Source organism: Vulpes vulpes, chromosome 14 (genome assembly GCF_048418805.1).
Source record: "Vulpes vulpes isolate BD-2025 chromosome 14, VulVul3, whole genome shotgun sequence".
NCBI lineage: Eukaryota > Metazoa > Chordata > Mammalia > Carnivora > Canidae > Vulpes > Vulpes vulpes.
The window spans coordinates 28,483,986-28,499,477 of record NC_132793.1 but is presented as its reverse complement, the minus strand read 5'-3'; the positions used below and the strand labels follow the sequence as shown (position 1 = coordinate 28,499,477).

General features: G+C 48.5%; 1 long non-coding RNA gene across 4 annotated transcripts in view; it reads left to right on the top strand.

Annotated features, from left to right (window-relative positions):
* LOC112930116 (uncharacterized) overlaps nucleotides 1–15,492 on the top strand; it is a 93,901-nt gene that overhangs the window by 64,480 nt on the left and 13,929 nt on the right. For all 4 annotated transcript variants that reach the window (XR_011996952.1, XR_003237047.2, XR_011996950.1 and 1 more), the window contains 3 exons: nucleotides 13,542–13,745; nucleotides 14,679–14,767; nucleotides 15,307–15,417. This is a non-coding gene — a long non-coding RNA (uncharacterized lncRNA). The remainder of the gene's footprint in view (nucleotides 1–13,541; nucleotides 13,746–14,678; nucleotides 14,768–15,306; nucleotides 15,418–15,492) is intronic.

Genomic DNA, 15,492 nt, shown 5'->3' with positions numbered 1-15,492 from the left:
ACTGAGTATGGCCAGATGTCAGGGGGCCATGAGCACCGGTCAGCACTCCTGGGCCTCTCAGTGTTACCTTCTCCAGTGGAATTCAGAGGCTTAGAATCTCAGAGTCCTCGGTATTAGAGCAATAACTTAAAAAGTTATTTTACAATGTTGCATTAGAATTGTGTTCAAATAATATAGAAATGTCATACCGTCTTAGCAGCTTAGATTAGAATGTTTGTGTTACAACGTCTTATAATATTGTAGCAGGACGTTATGTAATGTTATGTGTTAGAGTAGTGTGTTGCTTCGGAGTGTTAGATTAGAATGTAGGCTAGAAGTGCCCTAAAACGTCGAATTAGAATATGAAGCTGTGTCAGAATGTTACATTTGAATGTTCTGTTCAAAGAGTGTATTGGAGTGCTACAATAATATATCGTGTTGGGGGAGCCCTGGGTGGCTCAATGGTTGAGCGTCTGCCTTCGGCTCAGGTCATGATCCTGGAGTCCTGGGATCGAGTCCTGCATCGGGCTCCCCACAGGGAGCCTGCTTCTCCCTTGCCTGTGTCTCTGCCTCTCTCTCTGTGTCTCTCATTAATAAATAAAATTGTAAAAAAAAAAAAATTGTGTCATAATGTTTCATTAGCACGTTTTCTGAGGATAGCATGTTGAATCTTAAAATCAAAAGCCAGCTTGTTGGAATTGTTGGGTGCTTTGAGAAGGTGCAGCATGACTCTTGGCCTATAAGACTAAGGAGGCTGGGTTCAGCTCACACTGACCCTTCCTTGACTCTCTTGACTCTTCGTCTCCCGCGGAGGCCTCAGTTTCCTCATTTTTAAGACTAGGGCTGTTGGACAGCGTGCTCTCTAAAGCCTCCCTTGTGATGAATGTTTATGGGGCTTTGAGCACAGGAATCTCACCCTTTCCCTCCTCCTGGGCAGGAAGTAAGAATTCTGGTTAACAATGAGATTGATCTTATCAGGAATGAATGACTTTCTGGGAGTAAACAGCTTCCTCACTGACAGGAAAAGTAAGAGAATCAAGTGACCAGGGTGAGAGAAGCTCCGTCAGCCAGAGTGCAGGGCCTCCAGCCAACTGCTCACTGCCTTCCTAAAGGCACAGGGGTGCCATCCGTCCCCTGACCAGGGATGAACCAGGGACCCCATTCCCTGCCACCAGAAACATTTCCTACTCCCCCACACCCCCAGCCCTCTCCAGACCCCATGGTTGGCCACAGTCCTGGGTCCCCCCCCACTGACTGGAGGGAAGCACTGCTGAGTTCTGAGACCCCAGTGCCCACGCCCCCCCACAAGCCTCCCACCCCTGCCACCCAGCCTTGGTCACACCCCCACCATCTTGCATGGAGTTTTGTCTCGTCTGCATGTGAGTCAGGCCTTTTAGAAGAAGGCTTTGGACAAGTGGTTTGAGCAAAAATATCCTAGGGTTGGCCTCCTCAACCCCTCAAACCTCACAGCTCCTTACTCCTGAGAAGAGAAATCCCGTGATGCCAGGGTGGCCTGGGAAAAAAAAAACACACAGTCACACAGACTCTGTTCCATACATTTCCAGGGTTTTCACACACCCCCTCCCATAGACCCCAGTGGCCCATGATCGAAGCCACCGAAGGGGTTAAGAACATAGTCAACAGACCAGCTAATGGCCATTAGAACTCTTGTGCAAGCCCCTTCCTCTTCTGAACCTGTGTTCTCTACTGTGAAACGGGAGTGAGTGAGGGCTTTGAGCTTATTGGTCAGGGTAGGGATGAACTTGAGATCATATCTGCAAAGCATTTAGCTTGGTTGCTATCAAGGGGCAAGTACACCGAGTTTGTTGAGGTGGAGGTTGTCCAAACGTGGGCACACCCCACACCCTCATGCTCCAGGCTGGTGTCCGGGGCCCCTGCCTCTCTGCATGCTCCAGTCTGCAGAGTAATATCTATACCCAAGGCCATCCTGAGATGAAAGAAGAGCTCCATAGGAGAAAGGGAGCCAGGAGCTCTTGTGCCTAGAAGACTTTCCTAGGAGGTGAGGCTGATGGGTTTTGCTGAAACAAGTCTCTTGGTACCTACAAGGGCATCTGATAAGGCACCCTTGGCCTTGAAACCTGGAGTCAAGGGGCTGGGCAAGGTTCCAGCCCCACATTGCTTCATTGGCCGATCTCTTCCCATCTCATGGCTTTGCTTATCTTATCTGTAAAGTGAGGTTTAAAAAGGCACTTCTTTCTTGTGCCATCGCAGGGGTCCAATAAGGTGATGTAACTCTTAGAAAAGGCCCTCAGTGGCCATGTGTGGTACAGGGTTGGGGAACACAGACTGTGGTGCAGAAATAGAGAAACAAGGGAAGGTTTAAAGGGAAAGTGTGGAGGGAGTGGATAATTTAGGGGAGCTGCCATGTTATGAGCCATCCCTGGGGTAGTTTCCTCGGCAACTTTACAGAAATAGCTTGTGGTGAGAAGTCAGCAGACTTGGGTCTGCATGCCAGCTCTGCCATTAGCTTGCTGTATGACCTTTGGCTGGTCTCCTGCCCCCTCTGGGCCTCAGGGTTTTCATAGGCAACACCAGCCAGTCAGACTGGGTGGCCTTCACTGGGGCACTCTCTCTTGGGCTCTTGGTCTCCTTGTTGAGCAGCCACAAGTGCTTGGCTGGGGAGATTCAAAGTTGCCTCCAGTTTCTAAACACCTTCCTTTTCACCCTCACGATTGGCCCCAAGATGGCAAAGAGAGGTTCTTAAACTCCTGGAAGGGCCAATTGGGAGAGCTAAGGAGAGTCCGAGGCTAGTACCCCTGCCAGACAAATACCCCATGTCCTTGTCTGCTTTTCCAGTGATCACCTGCCGGGAGTGGTGGGAACAGAACAGATGCGTGCTAGGCACAGTGCCCTAGCACTGGAGCAAAGCAGTGAGCAACACAGATCCAGTGCTTGCTCTCACGGAACTAATATTCCATGAGAGCGTAATAGACAATGCAGTAGACCCCTGCTGTTTGCTACATATACATTTATTATTTTTAGATTTTCTAGTTGAATCAACATTTTTATCAATATATAATGCCCTTCTTTTTCTCTTATAACAGTGTTTGGTTTAAAGTCTGTTTTGTCTGATATTAGCACAGCCACCCTAGCTCTCTTTTGGTTACTATTTGCATCGTGTATTTTCCCCATCCATTCACTTTCAACCTATTTTTGTTTTGGGATCCAAAGTGAGTCTTTTGCAGCCAGCCTATGGTTGGATATATATTTTTTAATCTGCTCTGTCAATCTATGTTCTTTGATTGGAGAGTTTAATCCATTTTTTAAAAAGATTTTATTTATTTATTCATGAGAGACACAGAGAGAGGTAGAGACACAGGCAGAGGTTGAAGCAGGCTCCATGCGGGGAGCCTGACGTGGGACTCAATTCCTGGTCTCCAGGATCACTCCCTGGGCCGAAAGGCGGCGCTAAACCGCTGAGCCACCCAGGCTGCCCAAGTTTAATCCATTTTTATTTAAAGTAATTACCAAGAAGGAAGAATTTACTTTTGTCATTTTGCTCTTCTGTATGTCATAGAGCCTTTTCATCCCTCATTCCCTCCACTATTTCCTTCTTTTGTGTTCATTTGATTTTGTTGTAGTGACATGTTTTGATTCCCTTCTCATTTCCTTTTGTGTATATGCTATAGGAATTGGTGACATCTATAGAAATATCTACAAAATATAGATCTTCTAATGGTTACCATGGGGATTATATAGAACCTCCTAAAGTTATAACAATCTACTTTGAATTGATATCAACTTAATTTCAATTGCATGCAAAAATTCTACTCCAATCCAGCTTCAGGCAGCCCCTTATATTATTGATGTCACAAATTACATCTTTATACATTGTATACCTACTCACATAGATTTATAATTATTCTTTATTCATTTGTCTTTTAAATCTTGTAGGAAATTTAAAAATGGAGTCACAGACCAAAATTATAAAATTTGCTCAAGTATTTACCTTTATTAGAGGTCTTTACTTCATACAGCTTTGAGGTATAGTGTCTTTTATTTCAGCCCAAAGGAATCCCTACCCTACCCTTGTAGGGTAGGTTTAGTGGTAGTGAACTCCCTTAACTTTTGTTTATCTTGAAATGTCTTAACTTCTCTCTCATTTCTAAAGGACAGCTTTGCTGAATATAGGCAGGTTGTTTGTTTTTGGATGTAGAATTATTGGTTGAAATATTTTTTTCTCTTTTAATGCTATAAATGTATTCCCCTTCCCCCTACCCTCCACTTTCTAGCCTTTGAAATTGCTGCTGAGAAATAGGCTGATAATCATATTGAGGATCTCTTGTATGTGATGAGTCACTTCTCTCATGCTGCTTTCAAGATTTTGTCTTTGGCTTTGACTTTTTACAGTTTGACTATAAATGTATCTCAGTGTGGATCAGAGAATATACCCCACTGGGGGATTGGTTTAGCTTCTTGGACATGTATGTATGTATGTATATTGTATCAAATTTGGGAAATTTTAACCATTATTTCTTCAAATAATCTCTCTGCCCCTTTCTTCTTCTTCTGGGACTCTCATAATACGTATATTGCTCCTTTAATGCTGTCCACAGTCCTTTAGGCTTTGTTCACTTTTCTTCATTCTTTTTTTTCTTTCTGCTCTTCAGACTCGATAATTTCAATGGCCTTATCTTCTAGTTCACGGGTTCTTCCTTCAGCTTGCTCAAATGTATCACTCATCATCGTAGGCAGCACAATGGCAAACTCAGACTAGGAGTTCCAAGCTCTCATCCTTCCCATGGATGCATCAAAAACAAAACAAAAATAAAAACCAGAAACTGCACTGAACTAATTAATATAGGAGCTTGGAAAAACAGTCAAAGGTTTACAGCAACTAAGTGAACATCTAGTCAAACTGCCTCAGGCATTTGTCTATGGTACATACCATAGACTGTCTATGGGCTCAGGCATCTGTGGTCCTATAGTCTCCCTGCAGTTTTCATGAGCAATGCCTGTGCTTCTTCCTGCCTGAGATTCAAGTTAGATGAAACAGGGACCAGTCCCTCATCAAGTTAGAATGTTGTGAATAAGGTCTGCTTTGCAACCTCTGAGTTGAGAGAGGGAACTAGGAATTGGGCTGCTGACTTCTCCAGATCAAGAACACTGTTTTTCCAGGGAGAACAGAGGACAAGGGATAGCAAAACTACCACAAAACCTTTTCTACTATTTTGAAGGTGGCCTTTTCTTTTTTAAAGATTTTATTTATTTATTTGACAGAGAGAGAGAGAGAGAACAATCAGGGGAGCAACAAAGGGAGAGGAGAGAAGCAGGCTCTCCATTGAACAGGGGGCCTGATGTGAAGCTCAATCCCAGGACCCTGGTATCATGACCTGAGCCGAAAACAGACATTCAACTGCCTGAGCCACCCAGGTGCTCCAAAGGTATCCTTTTCCTGATTGGATATTCATTAGGTTGCTGCAGACCTTTGACTATTTTCCAGAGCTTTTATATTATTAGTTCAGCCCAGTTTCTGGATTTTTGTTTTTGTTTTTGATGCTTCCAGGAGAGGGAGGAGAGCTTCGAGCTTCTCTTCCCTCTGCCATTTTGCTGCCTCTGATGGACAATACACTAGAAATGCTCAGTGTCTGAATGCACAATACAAAGAAATGAACTGCATTGCTCATGTGAAAGAGTGCAGGGTAGAAGCTGCTATGGATAATTGGAATCAGGAAAGGCCTTGGAAAAGGGATGATTTTTGAACTGAGGAAGGGAAAGGAAAAATCCAAGAAAGAACCTGAGAAAAGAGTAAGAACAAAGGTACCAAGGTAGAAAAGAAACTAGAAACTAGTTGGCCCTGAGCCCTATTAGAAGGCTCCTATGCCTGAGGCCCAGGGAGGCCTGGGTGGCCCAAAGCCAGTAGGGCCTGCAAGGAGCAGTTTGGGCTTTATTCTAACTGTAAAGAAAACCCACAGAGGCCTTTACGAACTAGAGAGACCTTGTGATTTCTGTTTAAAAATGACAAGGCTGCTGTGTAGATAAAGGCCGAGAGTGGAAGCAGAGAGACCAGTGAGGAGGAAGCCCTAGTAAGAAATGAAGCTGGAGGTGGGGGGCACCTGGGGGACTTAACGGTTGAGCGTTTGGCTGAGCCTTTGGCTCAGATCCTGGGATCAAGTCCCACATCAGGCTCCCTGTGAGGAGCCTGCTTCTCCTTCTGCCTGTGTCTCTGTCTCTCACGAATAAATAAATAAAATCTTAAAAGGAAAAAAAAGAAAAGAAATGAAGCTAGGGAGTCTGCAAAGGAGGAGCCAGCCCTTTCAGAAGTCACCACAGCAGCATTCCTGAGGGCTTTCAGAGGTGGAGCAGGGAAGAGCCCTGGCCAAGCTGGACCTAGTGTGGTGCTGGGGCAGGAGGTGGAAGGGGGCTGTTTCTGCGCGGGCACGCACGCACGCACACACACACATGCACACACCACCATGGGATCCTTTTGCAGTTTCTTGCTCCTTCTCTCCCAGCTGTGGCTTTTCTGGGGAATAGATGACAAGCTATGCCCTCTGAGGTTTACAGAGCTGGCAGCTGAAAGGTCTCTGTTTCTTAAATGGGAACTTGACCATTGAGAAGATGGGGAAGGTAGAGCCTGAAGAAGGGGATATGGCCCCAGCCTCACAGTAAGTGGGTCTTCTTCAGGGGAGCTGACTTAGGCAGCACTGAGTCAGTTCCTGCCGCTACTGAGGTGTCAGGATTCTCAGTGCGTCTGAGATTAAACACAAAGATTCCAGAGTTGGGGGGATTCCCGGGTGGCTCAGAGGTGTAGCACCTGCCTTCAGCCCAGGGCATGATCCTGGAATCCTGGGATCGAGTCCAATGTCGGGCTCCTTACATGGAGCCTGCTTCTCCCTCTACCTGTGTCTCTGCCTCTCTCTCTCTCTCTCTCTCTCTCTCTCTGTCTCTTGAATAAATAAATAAATCTTAAAAAAAAAAAAAAAAAGATTCCAGAGTTGGGCTGGCCTCACCAGAGTCCCGACCTTCTGACTCACAGTGGGGTGTTAGACGGGTTGTGGCCCCTGTTTGGGCCTCCATTTCCTTGTGTGTGCCACTGAGACGATAATACCCCCGCAATATTGGGTCATCATGAACTACGTGAGGTCGTGTGCACAAAGCACTAAGTAGGTATCTGGCTTACCCTACACGCTCAGCAATTGATCTTTGCCATGACATTGCTCATTACTGTGACAACCGTAGTTATTAGCGGGGTACCCTGCCAACAACTTTCGGAACCCACCCAGAACCACAGAATCCAGCTTGGTTTGGTATGAGAAAATGTCTTAGCCACGGAGTTCATTCACCTGCTCTCAGGCCTCACGGCCGATCTCATATTCAAAGTGACATGTCACAGGTCAAAGAGAAAGAAAAAGAACCCACATTAAGAAGGACAATTACCTCCGTGCCTCACAGATGGGTGTCACTTGAGAGGGACCCTGAGAGGAGGTAGGAGCTACATATGCCAAGATAGCAGGATGGCATTCCAGGGGAAGGGAGGAGGTTCAGCCAAGACCTGGAGGTGGGAAAACCTTTCTTATTTCTTATTTCTTTTGTGTAGACAGAAAAGAGTGGCTCATGTTGGGCCACAGTGAAGAGATCGTGGTGGGAAGGTGAGCATAAGGAAATCAAGTTGTTGGATTGTGGCTGGATCATGGAGGCCAGAGTGGGGGAGTTTGGTCTGCATCCTGGAGGTGGTGGGGAGTGTGACTATTTCTGAGGAAGGGAGGACCATCATTAGAGCTGGTCTTCCAGAAGATTGCTCTGTCCGCCTCTACATGGTCTTGTGCCCGTTCCTTCAACCTAGAGCCAGGACAGTGGTCTAGGCCAGGGATGCTGAGGCCCAAGGTTAGCCAATGAGAGAGTGTGGATGGAGGAAGATTCCAGACATATGAGGTGGTCAACAGGCTTGACAACCGCCTAAAGGTGGCAGGGGTGAGGGAGGACCCATCGAGGACTCCCAGACTGCCAGCTCAGCACCTGGACAGCTGAGAAGAAGGCCAAGGACAGCAGAGATGTAAGAAGGAAGATTGTGACCACTCTGAGCACATCCAGCTCAAGAAGCCTGTGAGGCCTCTGCCTGGGCAGTTGGCTCTGTAGGTCTGGACCCGGGGGAGGGGTGTCTCAGGATTAGGGCCAAGTATGTGACAATGGTCATACCTTGAGTTTGGATGGTTTGTTGAGGAACAGGTGCAAATGGGAGAAGGGTCAGGCACGGTACTGTCTACTGCTGTCCCTTGGCCCCAATGTGGCCTGTCTGACCCTGGAACCAGCCTGTCCCTCTCTGTTGCCACCCCCCTTCTCATCTTACACTTCCTTTCTGGCCCTTGCTTAGCTGCGTCATTTTAGGGAACTTGGAAACCAGGCCTCGTGTCTTTAACTTACAAAATTATACACTCCAATGAGCCGGAAAGGGGCTTTTGGAATAATTCTATTGAAAATATGTGGGTTTTCGCCTTGAAATGATCTTCCTGAAATTATCCCCTTTCTCTCTTTATAAATATTAAAAAGAAGGAATCAGAGCTTAGTGCTTTAAATCCCTATTCAGGGACTTTCTTGTCTGCCTCCCAGGAAAGCAGCCAGTCATTTCCAAGGAAGAAGAGAGAAGGCTGGCTCAGTTCCCTTTTGCATGACCCTGCCCCACCAAGTCCACCTTTTGGAGTATCCCTGACCAATCCTTCCTTGTCCCCCTACCGCTACACTGGGATTTGCTGGAATATTTCGTGTCAGTGTGTTGTGGTGTGAGAGAGGGAGAGCCGATCAGGAAGAGAGGGAGGAGGGAAGGAGCGCTGCAGAGATGGAGGCAGGCAGAGATGGAGAGAGTGAGAGAGAAACAGCTCTAGGGAGAACAGGAGAGGCAGTGTTACACCTGCAGAGAGGGCTGATGAGAGAGAGACATAGGGCTCGGGTGGAAGATTAGGGAAGACCCAGACCCAGAATGTGGAGGCAGAAGGCCGCACTCAGACACAGGGTAGACACAGAAGCAGAGACACCGGGAGGGTCAGAGGAGGCCATGAGGCCAGAAGCCCGCAGAATGGAGTCCACACTGCCTGACGGGTCGGGTAGAAAAGACCCATGGGAAAGAGACACAGCGAGTCAGTGACACACAGGTGTTGTGGGGTGGGGGCCGTCACAGGGAGACCAGCTGGGCCTGTGCCACCCTCAGGCTGAAGTCCAGCTCATGTGTAGGTTGGCATCAAATGGAGGGAAGCTCCTCATCCCCAGCTTGGGCCCTCCCGCATCTGCCTCAGTCCCAGGACTCCAGTCAAGCATTGCCGTGACCTTTGACCCACAGGGAGGGATGGGGTCAACAGGAGCTGGGCTTAGGAGACAGGTGGACCTGAGTTCAAGCAGCAGCTCTGTTAATCACTGCCGTTTCACCTGAAGCCTGGTTTTCAGTCTTGGGAACCTTGGTTTTCTCATCTGCAGAATGGGGATGGTGATACTTAATTACAGGATTGTGGGGCCACCCATGAGGCACCCCCTGTGAAGTCCTCAGGATGGGGCCAGGATGGCCACCTGGCAGGAATCCGTGACATCATCCAATCTTGAAATCTAAAGTTCAACCACAATCTTCTGTAATCTCAAAACTGACTGGTGCTGGAGACCTAGGGGTAAAACTCCTACCCCTTGGGCACCCCAAAAGGGGAAATCTGTGGAGGGAAGGGAACAGGAAGTTTTCATGGCTGGGAGAGATTCTGAGAAGACTTTCCCAGGCAGTCCTGATGGGTACACAAGGTAAGGGGGGTGCTCAGATTCACCTGACTGGTCTCCGCCTCCCTGAAGGGGGACCTGGCAAGAAGGGAAGTACACCGGCCCCTGGCTCCCGTGTGACCCGGAGCCCTTCCAGGGCTTCGGCCTGTCCGTCTGACCCAGGGTGTCAGCCTACAGGCTCTGGCAGGGCCATTGAGACCTCACGCTCACAGTCCTGGAAGTCCAGCGTTGTGAGCAGCCTGCCCTGGGGTGGGGTGGGGGTGGGAAGGGTGTTCCCTGCTCCCCTTCCCCCACAGACTGCAGCAGGATCTGGGGCCTTCTGAAGGCTCCGTCACAAAGCGCGGTGGTCGGTCACCGGTTACCACATAAGCCAAGCCCTTGATCTGCTGTGTTTGAGGAAATTCTTTGTTCCTTTCAAGCCTCTATTCTCTCAGCTGGGCCTGGTGCGCAGACCGAAGCAGTGAGTTTGCTCTTTCTTCCTTTTCTTTTTGGATTTTTAAAAATAACTGGCTTGTGTGTTCAGGCAGCGTTCCAGAACTGGGTTCCCAAGCTGGGGTTCAAGGCCAGGCACTCCAATAGCCCCTCACTCCTGGGAAGGCCTGGGTAGAGGGAAAGCCGAAAAGCCTAGGTGAGGGGGCAGTGCATGAAACTTCTGGCCCTCCCTGAGACTCAGGCTCAGGTGCCAGCCCCGGAGAGCCCACTGCAGCAGCACCCCCAAGCTGGCCGGCCCTGGTGCCCCCTCCCACTCTCAATTTGTTAAGTGTAAGATAAGAGGCCAGAGGAGAGAGGCTGCCTCTCCATCGCTGGGTCCGTGCCAGACATCGCTGATCGATCGCCCTCCCCCACGGAGCTTGGATGAGCCCTGAGAATCCTTTCAACACATGGCTCAGGGTATCACTACCAATTGGATCTGGCTTGCAAGCAGACCCACCTTCTGTCCTGGAACATGATTATCTCCGAGGGGCCAAAATGAAGTGGGCACTCCATAAATATTTGTTGGATGAACGAACTTTTATTTATTTATTTTTAAATCTTTGTGGCATGCCAGGCACTATTTTCGAAGTACTTTCTAGGCTATGAACAAAGCACAGTTCTTGACCTCAATCCAACGTGTGGGGGAGACAGGCAATAAGCAAATAAGCAGAGAATTGCATCAGATGTCAGGCGGTGAGCAGTGCTGGGAAAGAAAAATGAAGCCGAGTAAAACAATAGAGTGACAGAGAGTGGGTGTACACGGGCACGCATTGTAGGTAAGGTCATCAGAGAAGGTCTTCTGAAGCGTGACTCGGGATCAGAGAACTCAACTCAGTGAGAGGATCTCTGAGAGTCCATCCCTCTGAGGCTTTGAGACTAAACTGATTTGACACTAAGATACTAATCTCTGTTGTATAAGATTCTAGAATTCCATGAATCTAAGAACCTCTAATGAAAACGACAGTTTTTTTTACTCTTCTCACATTCCATGAAAATGATTCTAGAATTTTGTGACTCTGAAATGTTAGGATTCACTGAAGCATCTTTTTGCTTGAATAGACCAGGATTCATTGCCTACCCTCTCCCCGCTACCCCCAGGAAATGGAGCTGAAAATAGAAACCGTCAAAACAACAAGCCATTCCAGCTCTAAGTGCCATAGTAAACAAATGGTCCAATGTTGCTCCGATGGTTTAATTGCAGCAGTTCCAGACAAGCCCATTCATGAGGGATCATCAGTTGATGGAGAGGAGGAGTGAGTCCCTGGGTGAAGGGGTGGCTTATGGCTACCCCCTGGGGGGACATGTTTACCACCACCCCAAGTGAGACTCATGCTCTGGGAGCCCATTGGATTTCAGCAGCCAAAACCTCTGGATGGCTGGCTCAGGCCCCCTTTGCCTTTGGGGGTCAAGATGGTGGATATTTGGACTGGCAGGAGGGGTAAAGAAAGGTGTCTCTGAGGAAGTGGCATTAGAGGTGCACCTGAGGACTAAGAGGATGCCAGGTTCACAAACAGCCAAGGGAGGACAGTCTCAGGTAAAGAGAACAGCTGATTCAAAGGGCCTGCGGTGAGGAAGCCTAGCTGGTTCCCAAAGCAGTCAGAGTGCAGGACAATAAGATGAGATCAGAAGGTCAGGAAGGGGCTGGATCCTACAGGGGTTTATAGGCGAGGGTTAGGAAGGTAGAAGCTACTGGAAGGTTTTAAATAGTGAGTGATGTAATATAAGTTCATATTTAAAAGATTCTGAGTGCTTTAAGTACAATGGACTATTGGGGGCACAAGTGGAACCTGGAAGGCCAATAAGGGACTGTGGTGTTTGTCCCTATAAGAAGTGGTTGCAGCTTGGATCTACCTAGTAGCAGTGGCATTAAAGTGGCATCCATCTGTTCACCAATCCCTTCTTTCTTTCCTCCCTTCCTCCACCCCTTCATCCATCCACATTTTTTTAAAAATTATTTATGTATTTGAGAGAGCAAGAAAGAACACAAGTGGTGAAGTGGGACGGGCAGAGGGAGAGGGAGAAGCAGACTTACTGCTGAGCCAGGAGCCTGACGCGGGGCTTGATCCCAGGATCCCAGGATCCCAGGATCCTGACCTGAGCTGAAGGCAGACGCTCAACCTACTGAGCCACTGGGGTCCCCAGCCATCCACTTATTAACCAAATACTTAAGTGTCTATGGGGAGTCAGGCACAATGCTGGGATTATAAAGATGAATTAAACTTGGTTTAAACCACAAGGACCTCACAGAATGGCAGGGGCTGTGACATCACAATGTAACGGTACGAAATGCTCCAATACAAAGTACCGCACGAGCTCATGGGAGGTGAGTCACTGAGTCTGGGACATTGGAAAAGGCCTCTGGAGGAGATGTTGATGTTTGAGTTGTTGGAAGGTCACGGAGGAGCTGGACAGGCAGGAAGGTCAGCCTGAGTGAAGGCAAGGAGGTAGCAGGAGTGAGCATGGGTTTCTGCAAATGTGTGGATGTCCAGGTCGGTGGGATCGACAAATGGGCATGCGGAGGGGTGCCCCGGGAAAGGAGTTTGGGCCAACTTGGGGAGGAGTGGAATACACGCTTGCGCTTGGCCCCTTCCAGCTCGGCTCTGCCTGCCCCTACCGGAGCGGAGTAATTTAATTAAGTACCAGCCCTCAAATAAGATGCAGCTGTTTAGCAGATGTTGCCTTCCACCCCAGATGGAGGCGCATCTTGGCGACGGGCGCAGCATTTCCAGGGCGCCTCGTTTGTGAGGCTGTGCAGAGGAAAGAGATTCAAGACGCAGGCATTATTGTTTAAGGGCCATCATTCATCACACACCCCCTCCCTCCAGTGCCACTACCACATGGCCACCATCCCTGTCGGCTGGGACTGGAGACAGAGGCGGGCTGGGGAGTGGGGCTTGCTGGTTCTCACTCAGAGAACAAGAGAAGAGTGAATTAAAAGATCACCAATCTACAGAACCCCCCAGAACATTTAGGATAGTGGAAAGTGACTTATCCCCCACTTGCCATGAAAGAGGTGCAAATAATGACCACTGTGTATTGAGCTCCAGCTCAGAGCCAGGAGCTGTGCCAGTTGCTCCACATGCCTTGTTTCTGCTTCTCTAATCCTCCCAACAGTCATGCTCTGTGCTACCTACCTCAGGACCTTTGCTTGCTTTCTCCACTGGCTGGGGAAGCTCTTCTTCCAGATGCCCACGGGGCCAATTCCCCCAAGACCCTCAGGCCTCAGCTTAAATGTTGCCTCCCCAGAGTCCTTCCCTGACCACCCTACATCAAAAGGCACCCTTCTCCATCATTCTACACCCCCTTGCCTTGCTTGCTTTTCCTCCATCACCTGAACTGTATATATTGGTCCCATGTCTCTTTCTTTCCTCCAGAGCTTAAGCTTCCAAGGGCAAGGATTTTTGTCTGTTTTATCCATTGCCAGCTCCCCAACATGCAGAAGAATGCCTGACTCAAGATGGAATCCTATAAATATTTGTTCAATGGGTGGATGAATGATCAACGGATCTTACTGAACATATGAAAAGATTGTAAGAGAGATAAAATTACTCTCCCAAGAGTCACACACCCGGCAAGGGGTGAGCTGGGATTTGAATTTGGGTCTGTCTGATTTTAAAGCTCTGCACCTTTCATAAGAACTTTTCTCTTCCTTTTCCGTAGCACTTGTCACCACTTATGGATAATTTCTGTTCCCGTTTTTGGTGTCTGTCTCCCCCACTGGGATGGTGGCTCCAAGGAGAGCAGAGGTCATCTGTTTTGTTCATAGCTGACTCCCCAGCACCCAAACAGTGCCGGGTACCCAGGAAGCACCTCATAAATATACACTGAGTGAAGGAAGGAAGGGCTGGAAGGTGGGACGCTGTGCTCCCTACCCGCTGCTGTGCCTCCAAATGGGTGGGAGGATGGAGAGTTCCAACATGTCTTCCACTTTCCTGCCTCCTTCCTCATACATACTTCTTTAATCTTGAAAGCAACTCTGAAAAGTTTGTTTCATCCATGCCATTTTTACAGACACTGTGGCTCAATCAGAGAAATGGTTTGCCTTGCCCAAGGTCATCTGGCTAACTAGTAGAGAGCTGAGATTTGAACTCAGGCCTCCCAAGCTCATTGGTCATGTAAAAGGGACCCCCGTTCACCGTTCACCACTTGCTGGCTCAGCTCCCCCAAAGGCAACAGCTGCCGGGCCAGAAGCTTCACTTACAACCTACCAGGGCATGCATTTCCCCCTCAAGGTCAGCAGTGTCAGGGCCAATGTGAAACTCACCCTTAATTCATGACTCCCCAGTTTCACCCCTTTAAGTGCAAACTTTGATGTTATTTAAACCCAAATCCCCCGTTGACTTCAATGGAAGCTTTGAATCCATAAGGAAGGTCAGACAGCGTTTTTTGGAGGTAACATGGGCACCCAATGGAAATCACATTAGCATACTCATTATCATCAGGGCCCTTTGAATGTGTTTTTTAGCTGTTCCCTTAAAGTGACTGGGTGACAACGGATCCTTTCTGTTCAGGAATTACAGGGCCAAAGAGGAGCTGTGGTCGGCCCCTGTGTGCCTCTGTGTGCTTTCCAAATGGTGACAGTGAACCCGTGTTGCATAAGGTAATGGAAAGAATGTCATCCACCAGGCACCCTGGTGGTAAATGAAGTATATTGTTTGGGTTTGAAAGGAAGAACTCTAAGTGAGTTGTGGTGGGACCCTAGGGATGGGCTCAGGTGACAAAAGGTGTTGCTAAAATGCCTTCCAAGAAAGCTGGGCCCTGTTAACAGGAGGCCCCTGGCTGCAGGGAAAAAAAAAATCAGGGATTAGTCTTGGTTGACAAGACAGTTGCTCAACTCAGAATTGGCTGGGGAGCATTTACTATACCCCGTGCCCAGCACCTTCACACCAGACCATTTGGTTCCAAATCTTGGGAAGTGGGGAAGCAAGAGGGCACCAAAGGTTTCTAAGTGTCCTCAGATGACTCCAGCATGCCAACATGCTGCTGGTAAGTGGAGCCGAACTGATCTCTTGTCAAACCAGAGGGGAGGGGAAGAGAGAAGTTGTGGGTGGTGATGGTGGAGAGGGAAGGGCGATAGGAAGTCCTCTGGGAATGTGTTGGACAGAAGGAACTTCAGAGAAAACATTTTTTTTTTTAAAGGAAACTTTCAAACTTACAGAAGAGTGGAGAGACTCGCACGAAGACGCCATTACCCGTTACCAGCCTCATCAGTCAGCAATGTGGAGTCCCTCCTGAATGAGGGGGTTTGAGGTAGGTGCCACAGGGGGCGATGTGTCCCCAGCTTCCCTGGGAACCCCCTGTAAAGCCCACACGGCTGGCTCACCA